Source organism: Cryptomeria japonica, chromosome 10 (genome assembly GCF_030272615.1).
Source record: "Cryptomeria japonica chromosome 10, Sugi_1.0, whole genome shotgun sequence".
NCBI lineage: Eukaryota > Viridiplantae > Streptophyta > Pinopsida > Cupressales > Cupressaceae > Cryptomeria > Cryptomeria japonica.
Window position 1 is genome coordinate 352,267,450 of NC_081414.1, and position 11,801 is coordinate 352,279,250.

Here is an 11,801-nt window from a genome sequence, read left to right on the forward strand (position 1 = left end):
CTTCTGCTCTAAGTAATGAATATCTCCCCCTAACACTGGTAATACTCTTTTTCAACAACTTCAGCTCAATCACTACTTACCAATGCTCAAACACTATAATCATATCTCCCCCTTTGACAACAATGCCAAAGATGCATTTCAGTACACTTACAAGACTGCTCCTCCTAACATGAGTAGTCCACTTATCAATCTAGTCTTACATATTTTTTTTTTATAAAGAAACCATACCATATTAATATAGAGCCCTTATTACTTACTTTACTACAGGTAGGGGCATCACCCCTAACTTACCTCTAAGGTATTCAAAGGTATCCTTCTGTAGTGGCTTGGTGAAGATATCAGCCACCTGCTCTTTTGTTGGTATATACTCCAACATCACCTCCTTTTCTTGAACCTGTTCCCTTAGATAGTGATATTTGATAAATATATGCTTTGTCTTGGAATGTATCATTGGATTCTTGGATATGTCGATGGCACTTGTGTTGTCATAGTGAATCACTACCAATCAAGTTACCTTTTCTTGGATACCTTCCAATAATTTCTTGATCCAAACTATCTGTGTGCAGTTGATTGCGGAAGCCACATACTCAGCCTCAGCTGTGGATTGAGATATACAATTTTGTTTCTTGCTTGTCCAAGACACAATCCTATCTCCAAGAAAGAATGCACCTCCACTCGTGCTCTTTCTGTCATCAATGTTCCCTGCCCAATCTGAATCAGTGAAGACACTTAAGCTGAAGTCTCCCTTATGTGGATACCAAAGACCATACTCATCAGTCCCCTTTAGGTATCTAAATATTCTCTTGACTGCCACCATGTGAGTCTCTTTCGGATCTGCAGAAAATCTGGCAACCAAGCCAACAACTTGTGCTATGTCCAGTCTACTGTGTACTACATACTGCAAATTACCGATCATGGACCGGTAAAGTGTCTCATTCACTACATGAGCCTCACCATATTTAGAGAGATTGCAACCTGTAACCATTGGAGTTCTCACAGGTTTGCAATCTTCCATTCCAAAAAATTTCAGAATTTCCCTTATGTACTTGGTCTAGCTGATGAATATGCCATTCTTTAGCTGTCAGACTTGCAGGCCAATGAAATTTTTTATCTCACTGATCATGGACATCTCAAATTATTCCTTCATTTGTTCTACAAAACCTCTGTTCATCTCATCATCTCCTCCAAAGATGATGTCATCTACAAAGATTTCAACAATTAGATTTTTCTTTCTTCTTTGGTCTTCAGATACAGGTTATTGTTATCACTAGTTCTCTTGAACCCTATGCTTAATAGATATGAGTGCAACCTCTCATACCAAGCTCTTGGTGCTTGTTTTAGCCCATATAGAGCCTTCTACAACCTGCATACCATATTTATTCCATCTTCAGATGAAAACCCTTATGGTTGCTCTATGTATACTTCTTCCTCTAAAACACTATTCAAGAATGCTGATTTGACATCCATTTGGTAAACTTTTAAATTTTTGTAAGCAACATAGGCTAGCAAAATTCTGACCCCTTCCAGCCTGGCCATTGGTGCAAAGGTTTCTCCATAGTCCAAACCTTCTTCCTCAGCATAGCCATTGCAGACTAATCTTGCATTGTTTCTTATCACTTTATCGGTTTCATCCATTTTGCTTCTAAACACCCATTTAGTGCCTATCACATTTTTGTTTTCCGGTTTGGGCACTAGAGTCCATGTTTCATTTTTCTCAATCTGCTCTAGTTCTTCTTCCATGGTTTTTATCTAGTCATCATCTTTTAGAGCCTCCTTTGTTATTTTGGGCTCAATTATGGAGAGCAGACAAGCATTCTCTCTTGCTCTTCTTCTGGTTAGTACTCTTGCATCTTTGGCACCAATGATGTTTTCAGTAGAGTGATTGTTTCTGACATACTTTGCTAATACCGGTTCATTTCTTGGAGCTTCTTCTATTGGTTGTGCAGGTTCTACTTCACAAGCTTCTTCATTTGCCACTTCAACAGGATCCTCTTTAGTAGGTTCTACTAGTACAGTGTACTCGAACCCTTTACAGTCCTCTGCTTCACTCTTTCTATCCTATTCATTTTTCTTAGAGTACTCATCTACTCTGACATTTGCACTCTCCATAATCTTACTGGTCCTTTTGTTCAAACACTGGTATGCCTTACTCTTTGTGGAGTAACCTAAGAAGGTTCCTTCATCACTCTTGGGATCAAATTTTGCAGAGTACTCATCCCTCTTGATATAGCACAGGTGCTTCCAAATACTTGGAAATAACAAACATTAGGTGAGTATCCAAACCATAATTCATAGGGAGTTTTATTTATCCCTTTCTTTACTTGTATCCGGTTCAAGGTGTACATAGCGGTGCAATAGATCCCTTACCTTTTGCTGCACAAGGAGCATCATTTACGAATCTCACAGTTCTTCCATTGCAATCCTCCATGCTAAGGAATTTGTATCTACCACCGGTCATGTGATGAGTGCAACCATTGTCAATTACCCAATCTCCACACTGGTCTGAACTAGAAATCAGTGTCATATCACCTTCCTTTGATTTATCTTCCTTAACTACCACAAATGCAATTCCATCTCCATAAGATCCTTCTAATTCTTTATTAGTAACTCCCTCTACAAGATAGCACTCCTTCTTTCTCTTGTCCTTATAGCTTCTGAATTTATCCTTCCTATCTCTATCATTGTCAGGACATCTGGATGCAATATGACCTATCTTATTACAAGATAAGCACTTTAAGGGTAGTTTACCTTTATACTTTCCTTTTCCTCTTGGAAATCTTCTAGCCAATAGAGCTTCAATATCATCTTGTTCCTGTTCTTCAGATAATAGATTGTCACTTTCATGAGAGTGACTGGTTCTTGTAGTAGAACTACTTCTGATTTCTTTTCTTCTCCTTGTTGGTGTATGCATCATGGAATCTTTGAAAGCAACATCAATCTTTGGTACACTGTTGTCACAGTTGCTCAGTTCAAAAGCACTCAACTTACCGATCAGTGAGTCAAACGATACATTAACTGTTCCCAAGGATCTGAGTTCCTGGATTGCAGAAACCCTTATGGCATATTGTGGTAGCAAGGTTCTTAGGATTTTTTTGACCACGTCATCCTCTTCAAGCTTTCCTCTAGCACTTTTAATTGAGTTTACTACATCCTTTATTCTTTTGCTATACTGCTCTATATTTTCTCCTTCTTGCATCCTCATCTCATCATATTTTCCTCTCAAGCTGTCTACTTTAGACTTTTGAACATGAGGATCTCCTCCATAGACTATTTTTAGCTTATTCCACATTTGAAAAGTTGTTTTCAAATATTGAACCTCAACATACTCATTATCAAAAAGAGTGCTAGCAATCAGATCCATAGTAGCATTATTGTCTTGGCTTTCCTTGATCTGATATGGAGTGAGAACTCCTGAAGGTTCATTGTACTCTGTGATTACATGATTCCAGTAATGTTCTCCTAGGGTTCTTAGATAAAGCTTCATTCTACCATACCATAAGGTGTAATTCTCCTTAGAGAACTTAGGACACTCCTTTCGCATCATCTTGGATCTTTCCTTAAGCTATTAAGCTTCTTTTGAATCTAAGGACTTGTGCTCTGATACCAATTGTTAGTCCCAACCGGTGCTGAGAGGGGAGGGGTGAATCAACACTTTACAAGTTTTACATAATTAAAACTTTTAACTAAAAATTGCACTATCTTAATAATCATCAATACACATAATTACTATAGAAGAATATGCATGCATGAAAAGATATATAGTAACACCAAGATTTATGTCATGGAAACCCAAATGGGAGAAAGCCACGATGTGAGTAGGAACTCACAAAATTTTTACTCTTTTGGAGTATGTTCGGTGAAGAGCCATCCCTGTTAAGAGATTACAAAGACACTATTAGGTGCCACTCGATTAAGAGATTTTGTTTAAGGCATGTTAGTGCCTTTACCATGTTAAAGGTAGCCTTGTTAAAGGTCTTAAGAACATTAATTAAGATGTCACCCCGTTAAGGTATTTTACAAAGGGACCTATTAAAGTCCACCCGGTTAAGGGATTTAAGTTGCAATGGTTAGAAAGCAACAAAAGAATGATCTGATGGAGTATCTACTGATAGCTTGATCAAATCACAATGAAAATCATGCACCATCTGCACCGGTTGTGTCTGCTCTGCACAACACCGGTTTTCTACTTAAACCTTTAGCTCTGCACTCTGCTAGTTCTCTGATCCTCGGCTCTACACTCTGTCGGTCCTCTGACCCTCGGCTCTGCACTCTATTGGTCCTCTGACCCTCAACTTTGCACTCTGTTGGTTCTCTAACCTTAGACTCTGCACTTTGGCGATCTACCTCACGCACTCTCTGCTTTGCTAAATATTTTAGCACTACCTCTCACTCTGGTCTGCACTTTGGATCGCCTTCTACATGATCTATACTTTGCAAATTTTACGATCAAGAATTTTTGAATGAACTCAAGAATACTTTATACATTTTTTCTCGTCACCTTCAGGTGTTTCCTCAATCAAAGCAATCACAGATTTAAGAGGATTCCAAATTCAAAATCTCCCACTCTTTCTCTACGTGCCCTGCAACAATTCCACCAACTACTCAACTATTTCTGCCACCACATCCCCCCAAAATAGTGACTTCTATGTCGAGTTCAGTCTTTTAAATGCGAACTAGAAAATTCGCAAGTAATCATGGCTTGAATGCATGATGACTGAAGTTGACTTCACCAACCTTTAGTTTGGCATAGACACAAGCACACCAACTCACCTCTTGCCACCACAATTGAATAACTGATCATCACTTCGATATTTTAGGCACACACCTATCTTCCTTCTACTTAACCTGTGTACAGGTATACCGCTACGCTCTTCATTGTCGGTTCATCCCTTAATGTCAGCTTGCAGTGCCTCTATCAAGTCTCTTGTCATGTTTGTTGATGAGGTTCTAGTTTGCATACAACCTCAAGTCTTCTTGCCTAAGTCACCTTCAGTGACTACATTATCATCATAATGACCAACTTGAAGATCTGACCACAACACTGATCTTCTTGAGTAACAAACCGGTTAGCTTAGTTTGTCTTCCCTTGAGCTGATTTAACCTTGATCACTTGTCTCTTATGTTGCTTCCATGTTGTTTACAAGTCATCACCTTTGCTACTGAGATACACCACTCCACCAGTACCACTCCACCGGTCAGTGTTAGACATCACTGACAAATCTCAGCAAATATACCAGTTCTCTGGATTAACCGGTTTTGTCTATGCCAACAAATCCTATAATATATGTTCAACATGTTTGAGTATACATCAAAAGGGGCAAGAACTTGAAGTTTTAGAAAATAGAGTATCACTAACTAAAACTTTTAAGTGTATCCTTTTTCTAAGCAAGATTATGGGCATTGCCATTTTGTTTTGAGAGTACTAGAGATGAGCACCAAAGTTTAGACTATGTGGCATTGCAAAATTGATAAGTCCACTTGGTGTTATGTCAAAGAATACATACATTAAAAAGTTGGAGATAGATGAGATTGAGGGAAGACATTAAAAAGTGACTATTATTATCCCATTACCAACCTTTGAGAGGTTGTATGAGATAGGTGTGAAAAGATTAATACATTGCTCAAGTGGAACCAAGGAAATGATAAGATCAATAACTTCATTTTCATGCTATGAGAGATTGAACAATGATTAGGTTTGGCTCAAATAATTATATCTAAGAGTGTATAAGTCCCACATGTCAGTAAAGTATAAACACCAAGTTGTAAAAGAAGATGGAGATGATGAAATATAGGTGAGAGAGAAAGAACTTAGCTATTGACAAAATTGAGTTTCCACCGAAATGGATGGGATGGAAAAATTGACTTAATATCTAAGAGAGTAATCATTCTAAAGTATTTTCCATAGGTTGTCAAGATTTCATGTGCTACCAAGATGTAAATAAAATTTAACGTTGAGTTAAAATCCATCAATAACTTCTCTTACATGTTAATTAGCCACCATTTATCCTTAGTAGTTGAAAATAACACTTAGTGTCTCAAAAAAAATCTAGTGTACATTACCTTATATGTATTTTCCATTATTATTTGAAATGAGCCAAATACCTTGAATCTTGGGTGTTGGTGATGTCAAGCTCACATGTTCTCTTAGGTTGCATATGGTGAAGTCACGAGGTAGCTAACACACCTCTATTTCTATCCCTACAATTGGGCCATGTGAATGAATAGAGGAATAGTTGAGAAGCATACCATGGAAAGGATTATAAACACCCATTTAGTTTCACTATAAATACTAGGATTTAAATTCTCCTTGTGAGAATATAGATAAGCTTCTCAAGAGCTATGATCCCTATCATTCTCTATTGAATTCACCACCAATCATCTAGTCAATATTTGGAAGGTTCAATAACAACTAATTTCAAAGGAGTGTGTAGTCTTTTGGGTCATTAGGGGTGTAATCAAAGTACATCTCTATAATATTTCCTATTTAGGAGTACATAAATGCATACATAATCATGTGAGGGTTTATCCCCATGGTGGATGATAAGCTTAGCCAACCACAAAGCAATACAAATAATAAATTTACTAATGCCATCTAAATGATTAGATAAAAAATATACTTCTAGATTATGAGGAGGAAACAATCTAGATGGGCTTAACCAACCCTAATATCTTAGAGAGAGAGAAAATTGGATTTTTTTGGGTAATAATGATTCTTTTCACGTAAATATTCCAATTGGGGAGAGTTGTGCACCTAACATTCAAAGATAAAATGGTTAAATTCATATAGATGAGGGACCAATAATTTCCAACTCTAATTTCAAGGCTAGAAATGATTGTTGAGGGAAACCATTTGGCTATCATCTTCTAAGACTTAAGAGAACCTTAAGTAGTATTAAAGAATCAATGGGTGAAGGGAGAGAGGGTTACTAAATTTATGTGGAGAAAAGTGGTTTTGAAGGTTCAATATTTAAATAGAGAATGGGTAAGAGAATGCATGACAATAGAATTGAAATCTTGTCTCTTTTTTGTCATAAATCACCCACCTTTAAGAACTGCATCATGATGAAAAAGGAAAATAAAAGTGAAATACAAGCAAAGTTACTAGGCTGGGAGTGGAGAGGGAGCAAGTATGGATCATATATGAAGAGGAGTGAGGGTTAAGAGAGGGTAAAATATTGTTGAGATGAAGATGGACCGATGATAGATGGTGAGAGAGAACTAGAGTGTCAAGAGAAAAGGATGAGGGCTTTCTATTATAAGGTAATCAAGGAATCTAAGATGCTGTTGTAGTGTCATAAATTGTACCCTATGTGATTCTATGCTTTGTAAGCACCTTCGGTTTACGCTGAGTGGATAATTTCTTCACCTTTGTTGTCCTTTCTATCCATGTGGCTTTCCTAGTTAGCCTTCACCTTGGCTTTTCTTTGACTCTTTGGTTTGTTAACTCATGGACACTAGTGCATCGCAGTGAGGTCTATGCACCACACTAGCATCTTGCAACACTTAAAAGTAAAGGTGTTCATTTGAGAGTTACGTTTGCGATTGGCAGGGTTTGTAACACCTTTGTTCATGCACACCAATGTTAGAGTCAAGCTCAAGCTATTTATCTTGCCTCGAGAGCTTCATTTGTTCTCTCTAGCAACTAATTGAAACTGCTTAGATACTCTTTGAGCTCTCACAACTTGCAACTTCTTGTTTACTAGTTTTCCATTCCACCATTGTTGCACGTCATTTATCTTGCCATCATCCTCATAACTGTATATTGGAGGATTCTTGGTGATTACCTTCACGTTGTTAGGCTCTTGTTCTCTTGGTGGTGAAGGGGAGTTTCTTCCTCTTTGTTTCCATTGTTGCATTGTGTCTTCATAGCATATCTTTCATTGTCTTTCTTTCATAATTTTCTTTATCATTTATCAATCTATTTATCTTGGATGTTTGTGGAGGTACAAACACCAAAATGAGGGTTTGACTATGGTAAATCTTTAAAACACAACCCCAACTTTCTCGTTTCCATTTACCTTGTGTGCAAGTTTTCAAAGTAAACTTAAGAGCTAGCTAGAAGGTTCAATTTTGGACCAATTGTAAGACGTTCTTCTCTTTTCTTTTTATCTCTTTCATATTTAGTATTATAGTCATTTTCACTTTCCATCACTCTTGTGGGTTAGTGCAGGATCATGGGGGGGCAAAAAGTGGCAATGTGAAAAAATTAGCCTTTTTCACTCGCCTAAAAATGCGAAAATCTATGTTGGTTTTTTGCTTGGCCTGGGTGTCAATACACCTTGGCATGGTAAACACTTGGGCAAATTAGATATCTGACAGAATCGGATATCCGATAAAATCGAATATCCGAGAATATCAGATATCTGATTTTTATAGGTAATTTTAAAGTAAAAAATAAATTATATATTATATAATATGTTATATATAATATATTATTATATTATATTATGTATTATATAATATATAATATAATATATTATTATATTATATTATATATTATATATTATATAATACATAATATATAATATTATATTATATTATATTATATAATACTATATTATATTATATAATATAATGTTATTTTAAAATAATTTAACTATAAAAATTAGATATCCGATTTCTCTGAGACAATAAAAGTGGACTGTGATAGCCCATGGGTTATTTTTGACCCACGGGTTGCGCGAATTCTATCAAATCCAATATCTGATTTTGTGACCCAAATTTGCAAAAAAATCCAATGAAAGGTAGGATTTTTCTTGTTTTTCATCATTTTCATTCAAATTTTTGCATTTTTTTTAATGTTTATTTGTTTTTTCATTCAAAATATGGTTTTTTCATGAAAACTAAGTTTTTTTAAATCAAATAGAAAATTGTTCAAATTTGTTAACTAAATTCAATTGTTTACATTCAACTAGGTAAAAAATGGGGGATAACAGTGAAAACATTGATCAACCACAACCACAACAACCAAACCCTCCAGCACAAAACCCTCCTTTGCCAAACCCTCCCTCAATCCAGGATTTAATTGCATAAAATTTGAACTAATTGAGGGGGATTGCAGATGTCTATCGCAGGATCCCTCGCCTGAACCCAATGTTTGATCCCCTCATGTCCATCATAAAGAGTATAGAAACCGTCATTGACGAGCACAATGTCGCTCTTTTGTGGCGAGATTCTATGAGGGAACTATATGTGGATGGCTTGTCCTATAAGGATATCAAGGATCTCAAGATATACAAAGCCGCTATCACCGCATTGTTTGTGAATCCCCACACTAGTCAACTTGTAGACCCCCAAAAAATAAAACTTTCTATTGAATGGTGCACAAACGATGATATTGTGAAAAATGTTTACGATCGTTGGTGGATGATTTTTGATAAACCACCCAACAAAAATCTTGATGTCCCCTTCTACTTCATCAAAAAATTGTATGCTGAGTTTGTTTTAGGAAAACATGTGAACTAATTTGACATCCAACCTTTCCAGGGTGTGGGTTTAGGTATGCCCCGAAATAGACCTGGGACAGTCAAAGTAGTCTAGGGCCCATATGTGTCCCCTCCTCCTATTGATCCCCCACCTCTAGTGCAACATCTAGATATCATCTGTGAGGTAGCGTCATAGACCATATCGACTATTCACTCTTTGAGTAGCCTTTTGGTTTCTCAAGCTGAGGCAGTAGCTTAGCCTTCTTTTGATGGTAGTGGTGCATCTGATGGTGCTGACATGTCCTCCTTGGCTCCACACATTTGCACCCATAGTTGCGTCATGTGTGGGCACCTATGCTTGGGTCCATTTGGACAGCCTATTGATCCTACTGCGCACACTGTAGATTATGAGGTGCATGAGATGTTCGATGAACCAGATGTTATGACAAAGACTTGAGGATACCTTGGAGAGTCCTCGTATGCTAGAGGTGAGGAGGCAACTTCATCATACATTGATGATGTAGTGGTAAGATTTGTATTTTCATAGTTCATTCTATATTTTAAATGAATATTTATAATCAATATAATATTAAGTACTAATTTTTTTTACATGGTCTATTTAACAGTTGTTGACAGAGGAGGAGTTGACACAGATCTAGGAGGGCACCTTGATGACCATTTTATTTGGCCTTGATAGCTTTCCGGTACATATATTATTGCACCTAGTTGTTTGTATTTTATTGTACATACATGCTCATCATTTATATTGGTATTAATTAGATTATGTAGTAACTTGCATGTATATCTTATTTTACTCTTGTAGGGCACAAGTAGCACGAGTGCGGGGCTGTGCGATTCAGGATCTGGTAGTGCAGCTGGAGACAAGGGAAAGGAAATTAAATACAAATATGATTGAATGAATAGTTTAAATAACTTACAATGATTATACACGTCTAGATATAGATTGATAGTTTCACATACTTGTTGTGTATATGTACAAAAAAATTTTGGCTTCACATCCTTGTTGGCTACACCCACTATACCTGAAGATGATGATGAAGAAGAAGAAGAAGAAGAGATGCCTCGATTACATGTGTATTTATTTTATTTTGTGTTTAGTAGATATAATTCGTTATTATCAGTGACAATTATATGCTAACTTGTATCAATGTCATGTTTGTGAACATATGTAGGTTGTGTATGAAAATATTGAAAACATACCTCCTCTACCGAAGACATACATCAAGAGTCATCCAAAGTCGAAGAGAAAATGTGGAGATGAGGTAAACAAGAATAGTTCAATTATAGTTCATTTTTATGTTAACTTTTTGAATGTGAGTTATATAATATAACTAATCTTAATCGTGGTTTGTTTTTTCTTGTGCTGGATCCTTCAGAGTCGAGCAATGCGGCAAAGAGGATTGATTTTGATGATCCATCAGTAGCTTAAGATATTATAGATAGTTTTGGGATCCTTACATGTCTAGTTGGCATGTATATTTTGTATATGGACATACATTCACGTATATACACATATATTTTATTTGAGTTGGCATTTATGCCATATTTGTGTATGGACATACACTTGTAATCATTTGACATTTTCATCTATACAAAAGTTGATATTTGATCAAATAAATTGTTGCTCATGTGTGCATGGTGTTGTCATTTTAAACTTTAATCTTCAATCCAATAATTAACAATGGTTAATAATGGTTATTTAATGAACAATACAATTCATTTCATTTCATCGTAAGTGTTGTTTGGATAATCTTCAGATTATATATAATTCATTTCATCTAAATCGTAAGTGTTAAATTTGGTTGCCTTTGGCAACTTCACCAAATTTAATGACCTCCTTGCTCATCAAGCCTCCACGAGCTCAAATTTGGAAGACAAGTGTTTTGATGGATTCTCAATGTAAATAAGGTGAAATATAATCATTTTTTATGTAATAAGGTCATCTAGACCAATATTTGTTATGTCTAGTCATAGCTTACTCATATTGGCAAAATTTGCTCAAGATTGTTCTGCTCGTCATGATCTCGTTATGCTCATCATGATCACGAACCATCGGTTCTGACATGTCCAGTTAGTCATTCTTACGCTATGCATGATCCTATCCCCCCCCCTACTCAATCGAATTCTCGGGGTCATACCCTACCAACGTCGTCCCTTGAGAACCCTAAGTGCTAAAAATTATCAAACTTTGACGGGCCCTAACTCAGAATTTGTGGCACTTGCAAATGATCTTTTTGAACCTACGGGGCCATGAGAGGGTTCCCTACAAAAGCCTATCTTGGTTTTTCAATATTCCCTACGGTTTTATTAGGGCAACATTTTTTCAATTGGCGAAAAAATTGTCAATCTCATTCA